At 38.6% G+C, this 13,590-nt stretch overlaps 1 long non-coding RNA gene across 1 annotated transcript in view; it reads right to left on the reverse strand.

The window, feature by feature from the left end:
• The window catches only part of LOC124153592, a 213,675-nt gene that overhangs the window by 150,978 nt on the left and 49,107 nt on the right, over positions 1 to 13,590 (reverse strand). The window contains exon 2 of the long non-coding RNA XR_006863701.1: positions 970 to 1,058. This is a non-coding gene — a long non-coding RNA (uncharacterized LOC124153592). The remainder of the gene's footprint in view (positions 1 to 969; positions 1,059 to 13,590) is intronic.

A 13,590-nucleotide genomic window follows, 5' to 3' on the forward strand; every position in this document is an offset into this window, starting at 1 on the left:
TAGGACATCTGGTGGTGATATAAGAATCAATTTCATCTTTATACTTATATTTTTGCAGGTGAAGAGCAAGAGTTCACAATGCCGATATAATATTACGTAAAAGAGCTTACATGATAAGCACAAAATTACTTAAAACTCCAGTTCAAGAATTCTGAGTTTTCCATTGCCGCAATTTTCACGTCCACTTCCTACGAGGGAGCATCCGCGTTCCCTTGATCACTTACCCTTCGTTCCTCTGCGCTCTCGCCGATTGAATCCACCCTTGCTGTCGTCACATCCGTAAGTTGATGATTGAAAAGTTCATGAAGGGTGAATAATTGCGAATTGGAAAACAGCCTAAGTTCTTCATACCCTCAGTTCATTAATCCAATTTCACCCTATTTACCTTCCTAATGGTTCTACCTTTGAAATCACCCTTCGAGCTAGATTATTTACGGAGACTTTTTTTTTACAATTTTGCTTTTAAAAATTGTAGAAAACTATCAACAATTACGGAAAAACTCATCAATATTCTGAAAACGATATAACCACTACGTCTCTTTCTTACCGCAAAATCGAAAAAACATATTTTATCCTCAAATTGGTTTGCGGTGTTACGTTTTGAAATTGTACCTTGGTGTAAATGAAAATATTATGGATTAAGCAAAAGAAAAATTTTCTATGACATAATTGGACTTCTCATAGATGAAGCATCTCTGTCGGATATAACGCTAAAGACTGCGACTTACAGAAAAATTGGTAGTATTCAAATACAATATAGGGAAAATTAAAATTACTGGCAGGCAGTGATTTAGAATTTCTTAATAGATATTATTTGACTAGTGGAGCAAAATCTTTAGACCTATTAAATATTTTAATAAATTAATAGCATCAAGAACCGAAAGAAAATCATGCATTATTTAACGAAGCGAATTCATTGTTTCAAAATTAAATGAAAATGAAAAAATAGCCTATCCCTCTGCTACTCACCAACATTTGTAAAGATGGAAAACATATTCAGGGGGCATCGCCAACTGTTTCTATTTCATGGAGTTGAGCATTTCCCAGGACAGCGGCAACTGGAAAGAGGGAATAAAGTTAAACTCCTCTCACCTTCATAAAGAGCATTCATTAGTCTCATTGACCTTCAAATTAAAGAAAACAGCCACATAAATAAATTTCCCTTACGTTAACAAAGTCTAGAAATAAAACAGCTGTGAAAAACAATGTCAGAGACACGTATGAAATAAAGATAAGAAGGATCGCACTTAAGGAGGATAAAAAATCTGACGCAAGTACCGACGCGTCGGTACGTTTGCATTTGATAAGGCGAAAAAATCTAACCTTGATGTACTGCCGTTTAAAAAGGTCGCAGAAGGTGTTTTTTAATGCCATTTTAACCAATGGGTTTGACGGCATTATTCTCTTTGATAACAATCCTCTGGACTTAATTGCTTTTAAAAGATTTTTTCTAAAATTTGAATTCTTTTTTTTCACCGTATTCTTACAGGACGAAAATGTATTTGTCAGCGATCATTTTCATGCAACGCACAAACACCAGTGGAAAAACCATGTACTGATTCATATCACTATTGAAAAATAATTAGTCGCTCTTGCAAGCCCACGTCGAAATTTCATAAATTTCCTCCAATTTACAATTATTTGAATACAAGAATAACAAAAGTTATTGCGGAAATAATTTTCCGCCAGAATGGAAATTAGCGATGCAAATACATCTGTCTGAAATACCTCAGCTGAGTTAAAATTCCCTCTGACAGCAAAACAAAGAATGCATCTTACAAATTCCAAGGAAATTAGAAATCAACAAATTCCTTTCTCAAGGCTACGATGGAATATATGATGTAATAATTTTAAGTTCAGTTCCTCTTTATACATCAGGATTATTTGACGGATCGATGAAATGTGAAGACTTAAGGGTGAGAGAAGCTCATAATTAAACGGAGGCCTGTCGAAAAAAATTCCATTTGACTTACAAAAATAGAAATCGCATGAAACTAGTGAAAATAAGAAATGATAAATAAAATGTGAAACAGGACATTATGTCGTGGGAGAATCGGAATGAACTTTTAATGACCTTTTTATAATTATTTTTAAGCAGAGAAGTCATTTGCCAATGTAACATTTTGCGCCCGTACACTTATTTTTATGTGGACCATTATATGTTTCCAGAAAATTTTACTGAGGCGCATGAATTTCATTTGAATTTTATTTTTTTCTCTCAAATGCAGTCGTGAATCAGATCTACCTGTCAAATCTTCGCCTCAAATTCGAATAAACAAAAAAAATTAGAATATGAGCCTCACTTTTTCCAACTGAGGATTCCTTGTAGGATTGATCTAGAATACAAACAAATTGATAATCCGATTTCCTTAAAAGAAGAATTGACAAATGTATCCTCAATAGGAAGCACAAGTAGCAGTCATAGTTAGTAGTAGCATTCCTAGCAACATTCATAGTTAAGTCTACAAATAAGAAGGTATAGGTCCGCAGATTTGTAGAAGGCACGGGTTAAAAAACCGTTTGGAGGCGAAATGGAGGAAGGAAATATTTGGGAACGGCACCAAACTCGGGATAACTCAAAAGCAGAAGCAATAGGAAGAGGGGTGAGTAGGCCTAAAAAAAACAGCTGAAGAGTGTGAGACGGGAGAGCCCACTTCATCCCTTAATGCATCCGCCTTTTTTCGACTCGGATGCGAAGATCAAGAGGGAGTGGAAGGAAACGGAAGAGATCGCCCCGTGAAGATGTCTCCGAGACATGCAAATCACAAAAAAAAGAAATTCCCTCTCTCCAACAACACTGTCCCGGAGAATGAACTCACGCATGCAATCAAGTTGGGAGGAGAGTAGAGGTCCATTGTCGGTGCCACACTTTCACATTTCCCACAGAGGAAAAAGCGAGAGAGAAAGATAAACGGTGTAGTCTTCAAATCTCTTCGCATGTGACCGCTCGGGAGTCAGCTTCGTGACCAAAGGTTCAGTTTTCAATCACTTTATTACATGGGACTCGCGCGGCGGAGAAATTTAATTTAATCAAGAGAACCGTGAAAGTGCCTCGCCATAAACGGCACCGATTCATTACTTGTGCTAACTTAAAGTCAGCAGAAAACATCTCTCGATTCCGCCGTATTTCATGTCGGTCGCTTTGGCTACGCTTATAGATGACTGTCCCTCATGATTTTCCTCAATTATTCATCGAGTTGCCCAGTTAGACTACATTTTAACGTAAGGAAAGTGGTTAAACTAAATAGTGAAGCTACATAGACAGCTTTTTTGGTCTTGATGCCATATCGCAGATAAGATTCGATGAGAAATTAATGTCTTTCACTGCCATCAGTTTCACTGAATTGACAAGTCTAGGGAAGCAATAATAAATTTCGTACAGTTAATTTATAGCATTTAAAAGTAGCGGACATTGTAAGCTCCGGGAAATATCTCGGTAGGGAGAAATATCACAAGAAATCTATATTCAAAGTAGCCAAACGATTATGAAATCTGAACGGCAAAATATAGCCGTTAACGAAAAACCGAGCCTGAATATGATTTAAGTTTGATAAAAAATATTTAAAGAAAACAGTTATTTTTTCACTAATTAAATCACTCGTTAAAGCCTTTTCTCCGGTATTTATAGGGTAGTCACTATTCAAATTTCACAAACACTATGCTTGGACTGAAATTAATACATTATCTGCCAGCACATGAGCTTCGGACAACACGGTAGTATTCTAAGGGCCGTATTCTTAGTCGACCCTACATATCCGTCCCTACATAACAAAAGGCCCCTACATGCGTTTCTCAGTCGACCCTACATAAGTGGTGGGGGGTGATTCCGTCGTCAACTTCTCTGAGATGACGTAGATGATGGCGCAGCGCCAATTTTCCATACTGGTGGCGTAATGGGAACTAACTATGAAAGTAAGAAAAGACGTCCTATAATTTTTCGGGCGCATTGTTAGGGCGGTTAGGGCAACAGCTCAAGGTAAATAAACAATCGGTGTCGTCCGTCAGGTCGTGTCGGTACCTTAATTATCGCTACAAATACACTCATATCGAACCAAAAGTAGAACCTTATTGTCTTCAAATTACTTCAAAAGCGGTCTGTACAAGATAGTAATAAGTACGGAGCAAATATGATCATTGTCGTGGGAACTTACGTTGCATCATTAAGGTTCGTCGTTCGCTTTTACCTTCCGTAGTTAAGTTTATTATGTGGCAAATAGTGGCATGAAAATACGTTTTCTATGGTTGTACGTAAACGAAGTATTGGCTTCCCAAAAGTATACCAAGTGCCAAACGTGAAAAATATTATATATTCGTAGAAACCAGACGCTTGTATACCGCTATATTCTTCTTATTAGTTTGTAGCAGGCGTAGGAATTGTCTGCTAGCAATGATAAGGCACTGTAATGGTTTGGACGATGTTTATTAATCCGTTCCATATTTCAGACTGATTTGCCGGCCAATTCAAATTCAAAATTCAACGGCCGAAAGGCCGCAGTATTAATTCTATTGGTGCGCTTCCAGAATGTTCTATGTTACTGTTCTTGAACTTTAAAGTAATTTCTAGAAAGGAATTCTAGAAGGCAAGAAAAAATAAAATAATTACAATTTCCGACACGGGGAATCGAATCCGGGACGTCCGCTTGGGAGGCGGCCGCTGTACCGCTGGGCTAGCCGGCCTATTGAGGAGAATCGATGATGGAGCGCCATTTATGTTGCCTCCGGGCAAGCGGTGTGGCGGCGAGGCAGGACGTGCGGCCGCCACAAGTTCAGTTAATTTTATAATTAATTTAACTTGGTGGCTATAAAGTGGTAGTATTATTACTTTTCCGCTGTGTTACTGTACATTTTAAAATGGTTTGTGCGAGCTCGTCAACCCTAAATATGCATTACAACGTAAATTATTTAATCGAGGTGATCAGCAGACGATATTTGGCCGCCATGTTTTTGTAGGGTGTAGGGTTGGTTCGGGTACCCTACATCAAGTAGGGCCCGTTTAGTTCCAAAAACGGCCATATGTAGGGCTTGATGTGGCGTATGTAGGGTGAGATCGGTTTATGTAGGGGCTGATGACGTATCCAGGGTCGGTTGGCCCTACAGGGTCGACTAAGAATACAGCCCTAAGAGAGCAAGGACCCGTAAGTCCCTGAAAATTAGTTCGCCAGCCAGTTTGTCGGTTAGTTAAGGGACTAATTTCATGAGATTACCAGAGGAAACAATGAGGGAGGTAATGAAGGGCAAAGTGATGATAATCAGGTTAGTGCTGAATATTAGAGGAAATTGATTAAGATGTTTAAACTAAGGGCAAAGGAAATGAAAATTTAAAAGCCCGGACCCAATGCAAAAATCTTTTAAAAACAATAAAGTAAAATACACTGAACAGTGGAAAAATCAGGACCCTTAATTCTCCAAGATGATTAATATAGCATTATTTTTCATCGAGCGGCTGATCGATGGAAGGACATTCGGGCATTCCAACCGAGAGGACACAGGCTCTGTCCTGACACCATTTGTCAGAAGCTAATAATCAGGTACGACGTCGCAGGGAATATTCCACTCGACAAAAATAAGTAGTGAATATTTTAATCAATTTGCCTACAAAAGGCTTCCTACTTACTGCCTTAAAATTGTGAATCACTTGTCATTAAGATTATACATAGGAATAATTATTTTCTGCGAATTAATATCTTTTCGCCGTGGATATCGATAAAGAGCATTTTATTGTCAGCGGATTCACATTTGAATGATAATCAACCCAAATACAGCCAAGAAACAAAAAGATTAAAAAAAAACAATTTCCATGCGTTGTAAAATTATTATTTTTTACATATTAGAGGACTTTCAAACCAACTGTTCCGTAGATGTTAGTAAGGTTGATATTTAAAGGAAAATGCAATTTATGGAAGGTTGAATCTAGACCTCCACAAATATTTTTGTTAAATAAATACATGCACAAAATTTAGCAGTGTAGCTATCATATGACTAGATAAAATGTGATAAGCAATTTCTATGCCGTGAAATAAGTGACAAATAGTACCACAATTTTTCCAAAAAAGGTACCAAGATGCCAAAAAATGTAGCAAGAAACTTAATAACCGCAGTAAAATTTCCACAATTTCCGCAGAATTAATCGAAAAAAGAATTTTGCCCATATGAATTTTAAAAAAATCACGCAGGTAGCCTCGCATGGCTAAAAGAATTTAGATTATACTAAAGCATGCTGTAATTGCGTCCCTCCTCATCCTCATCATATTGAAATATATAATGCCTACAAAATTAACTAGAAATATTCCATATTTTTTTCAACCAGGTAATACTCTTAATTAATGAGTTCAATTGATTCAGGAGTGATATAGTGGATGTTCAACATATTGAAATGAAAGGTAGTTGCACTTTTCCACAGTAATTTAATCCGTAAGACGCGTGTCGGCTCACAGGGCAATCCATCATCTGGTACAAGAGTCTTGCTACACGGAGCCATCACCTGGTACAATACAAGGCCTCTGAAAAAGCAAATACTTTTCATTTCAACTCCTAATTAAAGTCCTGGACAGATAATTTTAGGGAGATTCCCTCTTTAAGCCACTCTTTTGGGCCAATCTATGGGATGGCCAAGGAAATTTACGACATAATGAGAATCGATGTGCATCAATATTGAATTTTTATCATTTTTTTTACTTCAACCATGATCGAGGCACCCATCTCCTAAACCCGACTGGCCCGAATTCTTCTCCAGACCGGTCGACTACCTCCATCACTAGCGAACTGGGTTGAAGCATTAGAAGGGAACCACAGGCGGAATTTCAGGCTGACACGGCAGGGATCCCATTTTTCTCAAACCTAACACCAGCGACCTAATACCCGCTCTATAAGACTCCGATCCGAAGCCAGCTGAGCCGACGGGCAACCAACCAACTCCTCCTCGTGTCTATCTCTATAAGACGTGGACCCCCCGCCCGGGGTCGGCCGAATAGCCACCCCGGGAGCCAACGGCTGCGGGTGCCGATAGTCATTCTCCAGCCTCACACGAGAGATACGAATCGCTCACATATATATACAGCCTCTTTTTCCCACTCCCTCATCTAGCATTCCCACCTGTCCATCACACGAGAGCCCAGAACTCGCTCAGCTCCTAGATACAAGCGGACCACGTACACATAATACATAATATCTTCCTGCATCGCTGAGATGGTCTCAGACAGCTTTCCTCGGCACTTTTCGTGTTACCGGATCCCCTGCCCCCCACCCAAGGATAATCCATGGTGGCATAATCGCGTTTTGCTTTAGAAAGAGCCTAAAGAAAATAGATATTCATGAGCAAAACGATGACTTTTTTAGCGATTATGATAGGCATTTAGTTGTGTCTTGAAGTGTTTGGGACGAAATTTGAACGTGCTAACAATAAGCCTGCCAAGCCCTCCCAAGAAGATTAAGTTTAGTCATAGCCAGCTAAATGATAGGTCGCGGGTTCGAATCTCATATGGAAGGGTATATTTCATCACTTAGGATATGGGTCTTTTCATTTTCTACCTATTTAAATGGTACACAGGCAATATTTTGTTTCGCGAGGCTAAAGAAGTCAAAAATTAAAAAATAATACTTTGCAGGCATTGATTGACGAAAGAGCCAAGTGGTTAACTTGACATCAAACTGAGTTAATGTCTGTGCCCATAGGATCGAACGAAAGTTTAATTAAATAGCTATCCGAATTGCTATATAAATCCGAAATGCTAGGAAAACGAAATCCATTCATTAAAAAGAGATTCACTTGACAACGGCTAGTGCAAAGGGATTGCAAAGGCAGAATTTCACGCGCGTTTTCAATTATTAAATTCCTCATCACATATTAGCATGAAGAGGATGGAAGACGGTGAAGGGGAAGAAAGGAAATATATTTTCCCATGGCTGAAACGAGCTTGGACATATGGCACAGTGATAAATGATAACCGCTGATAATGTAGGGATACATACGTCATAACTTACCGTTGAGAAACTAATAAGACCCGGCTCGAATATCATGATGTTCTCCACGATTACACGGTTGATATTTCGCCATTTCAGCACGAAAATTCACGAGTAAAGTGAAGAAATAAGAACGAAACCCAAGCGAAACTGTTAGAGCCTTCGCGGAGGACACCTCGAAAATCGAACTGAGCCCCTTGCATTACCCTACGTAGGCCTATCTACCTAGTTTAACTATTATTTAAGCTTGGATCCATTGATACACATTTACTCAATTCGTTTAAAACTCACATGTAATCAATTAGCTGTAAGTGTTTCTCCAACACTCAAATACCCCCTAGAGCAGACAAATATTTCGGTTCGGGCGAAGGAAAGACAAATGAAAAACAACTGAAAGTAAACCATTAGTTCTCACTTCACAAAAATGAAAAACATTACCCATGCCACTGTCTTCTGTTTTCTTTGGTCGCAAAGGCATTTTGTACACATTTGAGCGCTCGCCGAGGGTAATTAAGATCATAAATCAACTGGTAGCCTTCAGATTTCCAAACGCGATCGCTTAAGCTAGATTTGCCAATTCGCTAGCTGTGCGCGAAAAGTTACCTCAGCCAAAGCAATTACCGAGGCACGATTCAATGAATCGCGCTCCACAAAAGAAAAGCAGTATCCTACAGTGCCAATCGCTTTGTCAAAGCTAGAAAAAATCTCAATCCCTCATTTTCCATCGCATCAACTAGCATGAAACTAAACATTACCACCACGAAAGAAACGTTTTCGTACTTAAATACTGAGTTTTTTATTATATGAAATGTACGCAACTAACTTATTAGGTTAACATGAATTTCAGTCGAACGATCAAATTGATATTCGTATTCACCGAGGCAATTAACGAGACAAAGGAATTGACCGCCTTCGACGATTACATTGATAGTTACATCGGTGAAAAGCTAAGTCTCGTTATTACAACTCAGAGGAGTTAGTAAGTGAACTCTTCTCCACAATACTACTATGAAGGCAAAAAATGAACATATTCAAGTTTATCAAGCATTCTCGCTATTTCATACAATGTTATACTACAGTCATGATTACTGCTATAAAATGTTGAGTGGACGTAAACAACCATAGTATGTCATAAGGTCACCTTGAAACATTTTCTGTTGACTTCGGCTCGACAATGAGGCAGGGGAGAGAGAAAGAAGTCAATCAATCTCAAAAATAACTCTAAAACATTTTGCAACACAGCAGCAGATTTAGCAGAAAAATTCAGAGACTACATATTATAAAAGCATAAAAACGAAGCTCTTTTTCCACCACACTTATGATCATAGGCGTTTCCATATTGAAATATTTCCACCGTAGATTTGGATTTCTTTAAGGTTTCTGGATAGGGAATAAAAACAGCGGCAATCAAAACGGAAAGACTTCAACGATGAAAGAGGCAACAGGAAGAAGAGAAAGGCGGAGCAGCATCTCCAATGGATCAATTCCATCCCTTGGGATTCAATGACAAGAAAACAGGGGATATAACAATACTCATACGAAATTTCACTTGAATAACTAGATTTGATAAAATAATAATACTACGTAATTCTTGAATAAAACCCAGTAGGCTCCTTTAAAGCGACAGCCTCAGAATATTTTTCTCTGCCGACGGTCACCTCCATTCTAATCCCAGCTTTAAGATGAAGAAATCTCATCAATTAGAGCTGAGATTATTTCCTACAGGAAGTCTCAGCAATGAGGCTTATTTTAAAACTTTGAGACTTTCCAATATTATCATACAGAAGTACTGAATGCAACTACTATTCCCCGGGCTGCTGTTATATAAACGCAAGCAATGTTTTGTATACTAGTTTCAAATATTGAAAAAAAGGGGATTATGAAGCACTTACTCCTTACAATGGTAACATAAGAAAAAAGAAACATTATTCGATATGATCGGTAAAGTATGAAAAAACGCAATTAAACCCGGTTTACTGAGTTCAGGAGGCTAGAAAATTTGATTTTTTTTAAAGGGTCAGAAGAGCCTATTAGCTTCGTGCAAACGAGACATCATGATTTTAAAAATTTAGCACTGGCACACAAGAAATATGTAAAAATTATCACCTTCAGAAATATTTTTTGTTCGGGCAAAGAATTATTCAGGCAAGCACACGTACGTAATTCCCGAATACAAATCTACTCAATGATGAGAGCCACTCTTATCATAAATATCAACACCATTTCCGACAGTTATTTGATGAAATTGATATAAAATGTTTCTCTAATTTTCCTGGGCGAGCAGAGGGTTTTTCACACATTATAATGTCTTCAGATTAACTTTTTCATTAGGTCATTACTTAAAAAAATTGAATTGCTTATGCAGAGGGAATTTTAACGCAACAACCGAATAATTAAACGAAGAGTTTGTGCCAAAACAAATATTCTTTTTATTTTATTCATCAAGCAAGCATTACGAAAAAGTTTGTTAATATTTAATTTTTACATTGCTTATGGTAACTTATATTTTATTTTTATAGTTCTTGCTAATATTTTTGGGTCGATAAAAAATGATTGGTCCCTTTTTTGAGCGAATTTGCCACGTTTTATTCTCATATCCTATAATAATCTCCCATCCATCACGACATTTAATCACTTAAGGCATGATTTTCGGAAAAGATGAAATGCTTCGAATCATGTTTTTATCAGGCACGAATCTAGGCCTATATAAATGTACGATCCAATTCTCAAGCCTCGATTCAAACCCCATCTTCATAAGAACCTCATTATTTGAGACTGGGGGAGCTAAACGAGGGAATAACCTGGGTGAAATCAGAGCACGATTTAAAAAACATCATGTCCTGGAGTTGTGGCCAAATATGTGCATACAATCAGATATAAGCTTGGAGCTTTGGCCTAAAAGAAAATACTTAAATAGCATGTAAACTGCAGGGATTGAAGGTAGTACGTACTTTCGATGTAAAAACCTAAATTACCCTTATATTGGGAGAACGTGATGATGCCGCACCGTTTCTGATGGACGGAGTTCATAATTTTACTTTTGTTTACATTCACTGTAGGTCTCACATATGTTAAGAATGAAAAATTAACGGGGCAAAGAAAGTTTCCAGTGAAATTATTAAATGAAATTTTTGGTTCTTCTATTAAGTCAGTCGTAACAATATGAGCGGAGTGACTCCACTTACTCTTCTACGTACAAAAGGTAGCGGAAATCTATGGGAATAAAATTTCCCCTTTAGAGCACTTGTTTGGAATGACTAATTATCCTTAGTGTCAACGCAATTCTTTCGTAATAAGGATACTACCGAAAGAGAGTTGCATGCACAGTGGATAATTAATTATTATGCGAATGAGCTGACGCGGAGAAGTTAATTTTCTATTTTGCCCACGTTCCATGGATTACCGCAATTGCTAGTGATGATCTAAGCCCTCGTGCATGCGAAAGATATCAACAGATTACGTTTTTTGCGCAGCGCAATGCCATACGCAAATTTCCGTAAACCATAAGAATTTACACTTACAACTTTAATTTCAATAAAGAATAATTTTAACCAAGTGATAAATAAATCCCAGGTGTGATGCTGCATGGAATGAACATTTAATACTTTATGCATCACCTGCTGGGAGCGCTGTCATGAGATCAATAGGGTTTACCTGTTTTAATCTGGACGAACCTTTGGAATGTCGAGCAATATTGTCTTGTAAACGCTGGGCATTAAAATTTGTTTCTACGTAGCAGTACAGGGAAAATTTCTTTACACCAGTGCATTGAATTAAAGCAAAAATCTTGAAATAAAATAATTTTAGCTTAGAATAATCCCATAGAAATATTACTCATTAATTATAAAAACAGGTATGGTATTTGGAGGAGGCGACCGACAGCTGAGGTCATTTGCGCGATGAAGGAAGGGTATGGCCGCAAGGGTGGAGAGAAACCCGGCGTCTGCGTTAGCCTGCTCTTAACGAAAGGCGCCAAGGAGACCACGGCTTAACGTCCCATCCTATGGACGGAGTGTTGCGCTTGAAATGTCCTCCACACAACATTGAAGCAGGGATCGGGCAGTCTCTGAAAATTCTCTGCCACTGCCGGGATTTGAACCCGAGCCCGCCGGGTGGAAAGCCAACACTCCAGCCACGACACCAACCCGATCCCCCAATTATAAAAACAGCTATGTAAAATAATTGGAAGGGTGGCACTGCATAACCTAACGCCGGATATTGGCGAAAAATATTTGAGCCGGTGGAATGGGAGGAGAAATAGTGTCAGGTGTGAGTGTAGCAGATGTCCCCAACTTTATTAACTATTTTGTGATAATATGGTTTATTTTCCTTTCACTTCCACGATATGAGTTTTAAAAATTGGAGCATAATCATTATTTTCCGAATGAATGAAAGACGATTAATGAAGAACTAAGCATTCCACTAAAATTGGTATTCTTTGCACTTGGTAATAGGCAATATTAGTAGTCCTTGCATTTTTACAAAAGAACAGTGAATAAATTGGTTAAAGTGCGTTTGGTGGGGACATGAAGCAGGTAGTCCCAGGTTGGGCGTGGCCACCCTCGGAAGGGTCGCTAATCCTCGACCCTTTCCTCGACGAACTCACCTTCGCTGGCCCACGTCTTCCACCCTACCAGCGGGGGGCCTCCCTCCCTAAAAGTGACCGTTCCCACTGCAATTTGAAAATCAATCAATCGATCCAATAATCAAAAAATAAATGTTTTCATCGTACTCCTGTCAAGCGTGCGATCAAGTACGTCTTTGAGCCGTGTTTCTGCGATGAAAAATAACGATTTTGTTAACTTTGCTGAAAACGTGGTTTCGGACCACCAGAAAATGGCAACAGCGGTTTGAAATGGGCAAGGTAGCGGGCTGTTTGAATGAGTTACGAGCGTGAGTTTGGCCATGTGGTACCGTTCAGTAGCACGCCAAGGCTTCAGTTAATTTACCAGAGTATTTTCTTACTCACCAGCTACTGATACTAAGTTCGCAGGCTTTCAAAATGTCAATCTTCCATCGTACTGCAAATGATAGCAACGGTATCTCAATAAGCAGATCATTACGTTACTCGCTATGATGACTACCCTAGAGGTGCCTAAGCTGTGTGAGTTTTAGACGGTGACTGCGAATATTTCGGAGTGCGTACATACCTCACGGTTCGTCTACGTCTACATAAAATCCCGCAAGCCGCCTAAAAGGCGTGTGGCAGGGGGCGTTAGGACACCCCCTTAAAGATATCCATTCTTAATTCTTTACGTTAGTCTTGTTAGTGCTAATACCTCATTGATGAACTCGAATGGAAATCTCTATCAGACCGCAGGCTGAAAAATAAACTGAACCTATTAGATAAATTCAAGAGGAGTGTATTTTCAGACGAAGGTAGACATATGTTACCAACCAACGCCATTATACCACGGTAGATCAAATCATATAAATAATATCAGAGAGATAGACTGTAGAACAGACAGATTCATTGTCTTTTTTCCCACGATTTATGAGACTGTACCGACAGCATTTCCACGATAGATCATTATTGAGGTTTCGCATGATCTACTTTTCCTGAATACATATTGTGCTCTCATTAACAAGTTTTGCGCGTCTAGGTGTTCTACATCTACATTTTAACAATAC

This window comes from Ischnura elegans, chromosome 1 (assembly GCF_921293095.1).
Source record: "Ischnura elegans chromosome 1, ioIscEleg1.1, whole genome shotgun sequence".
NCBI classification, from domain to species: domain Eukaryota; kingdom Metazoa; phylum Arthropoda; class Insecta; order Odonata; family Coenagrionidae; genus Ischnura; species Ischnura elegans.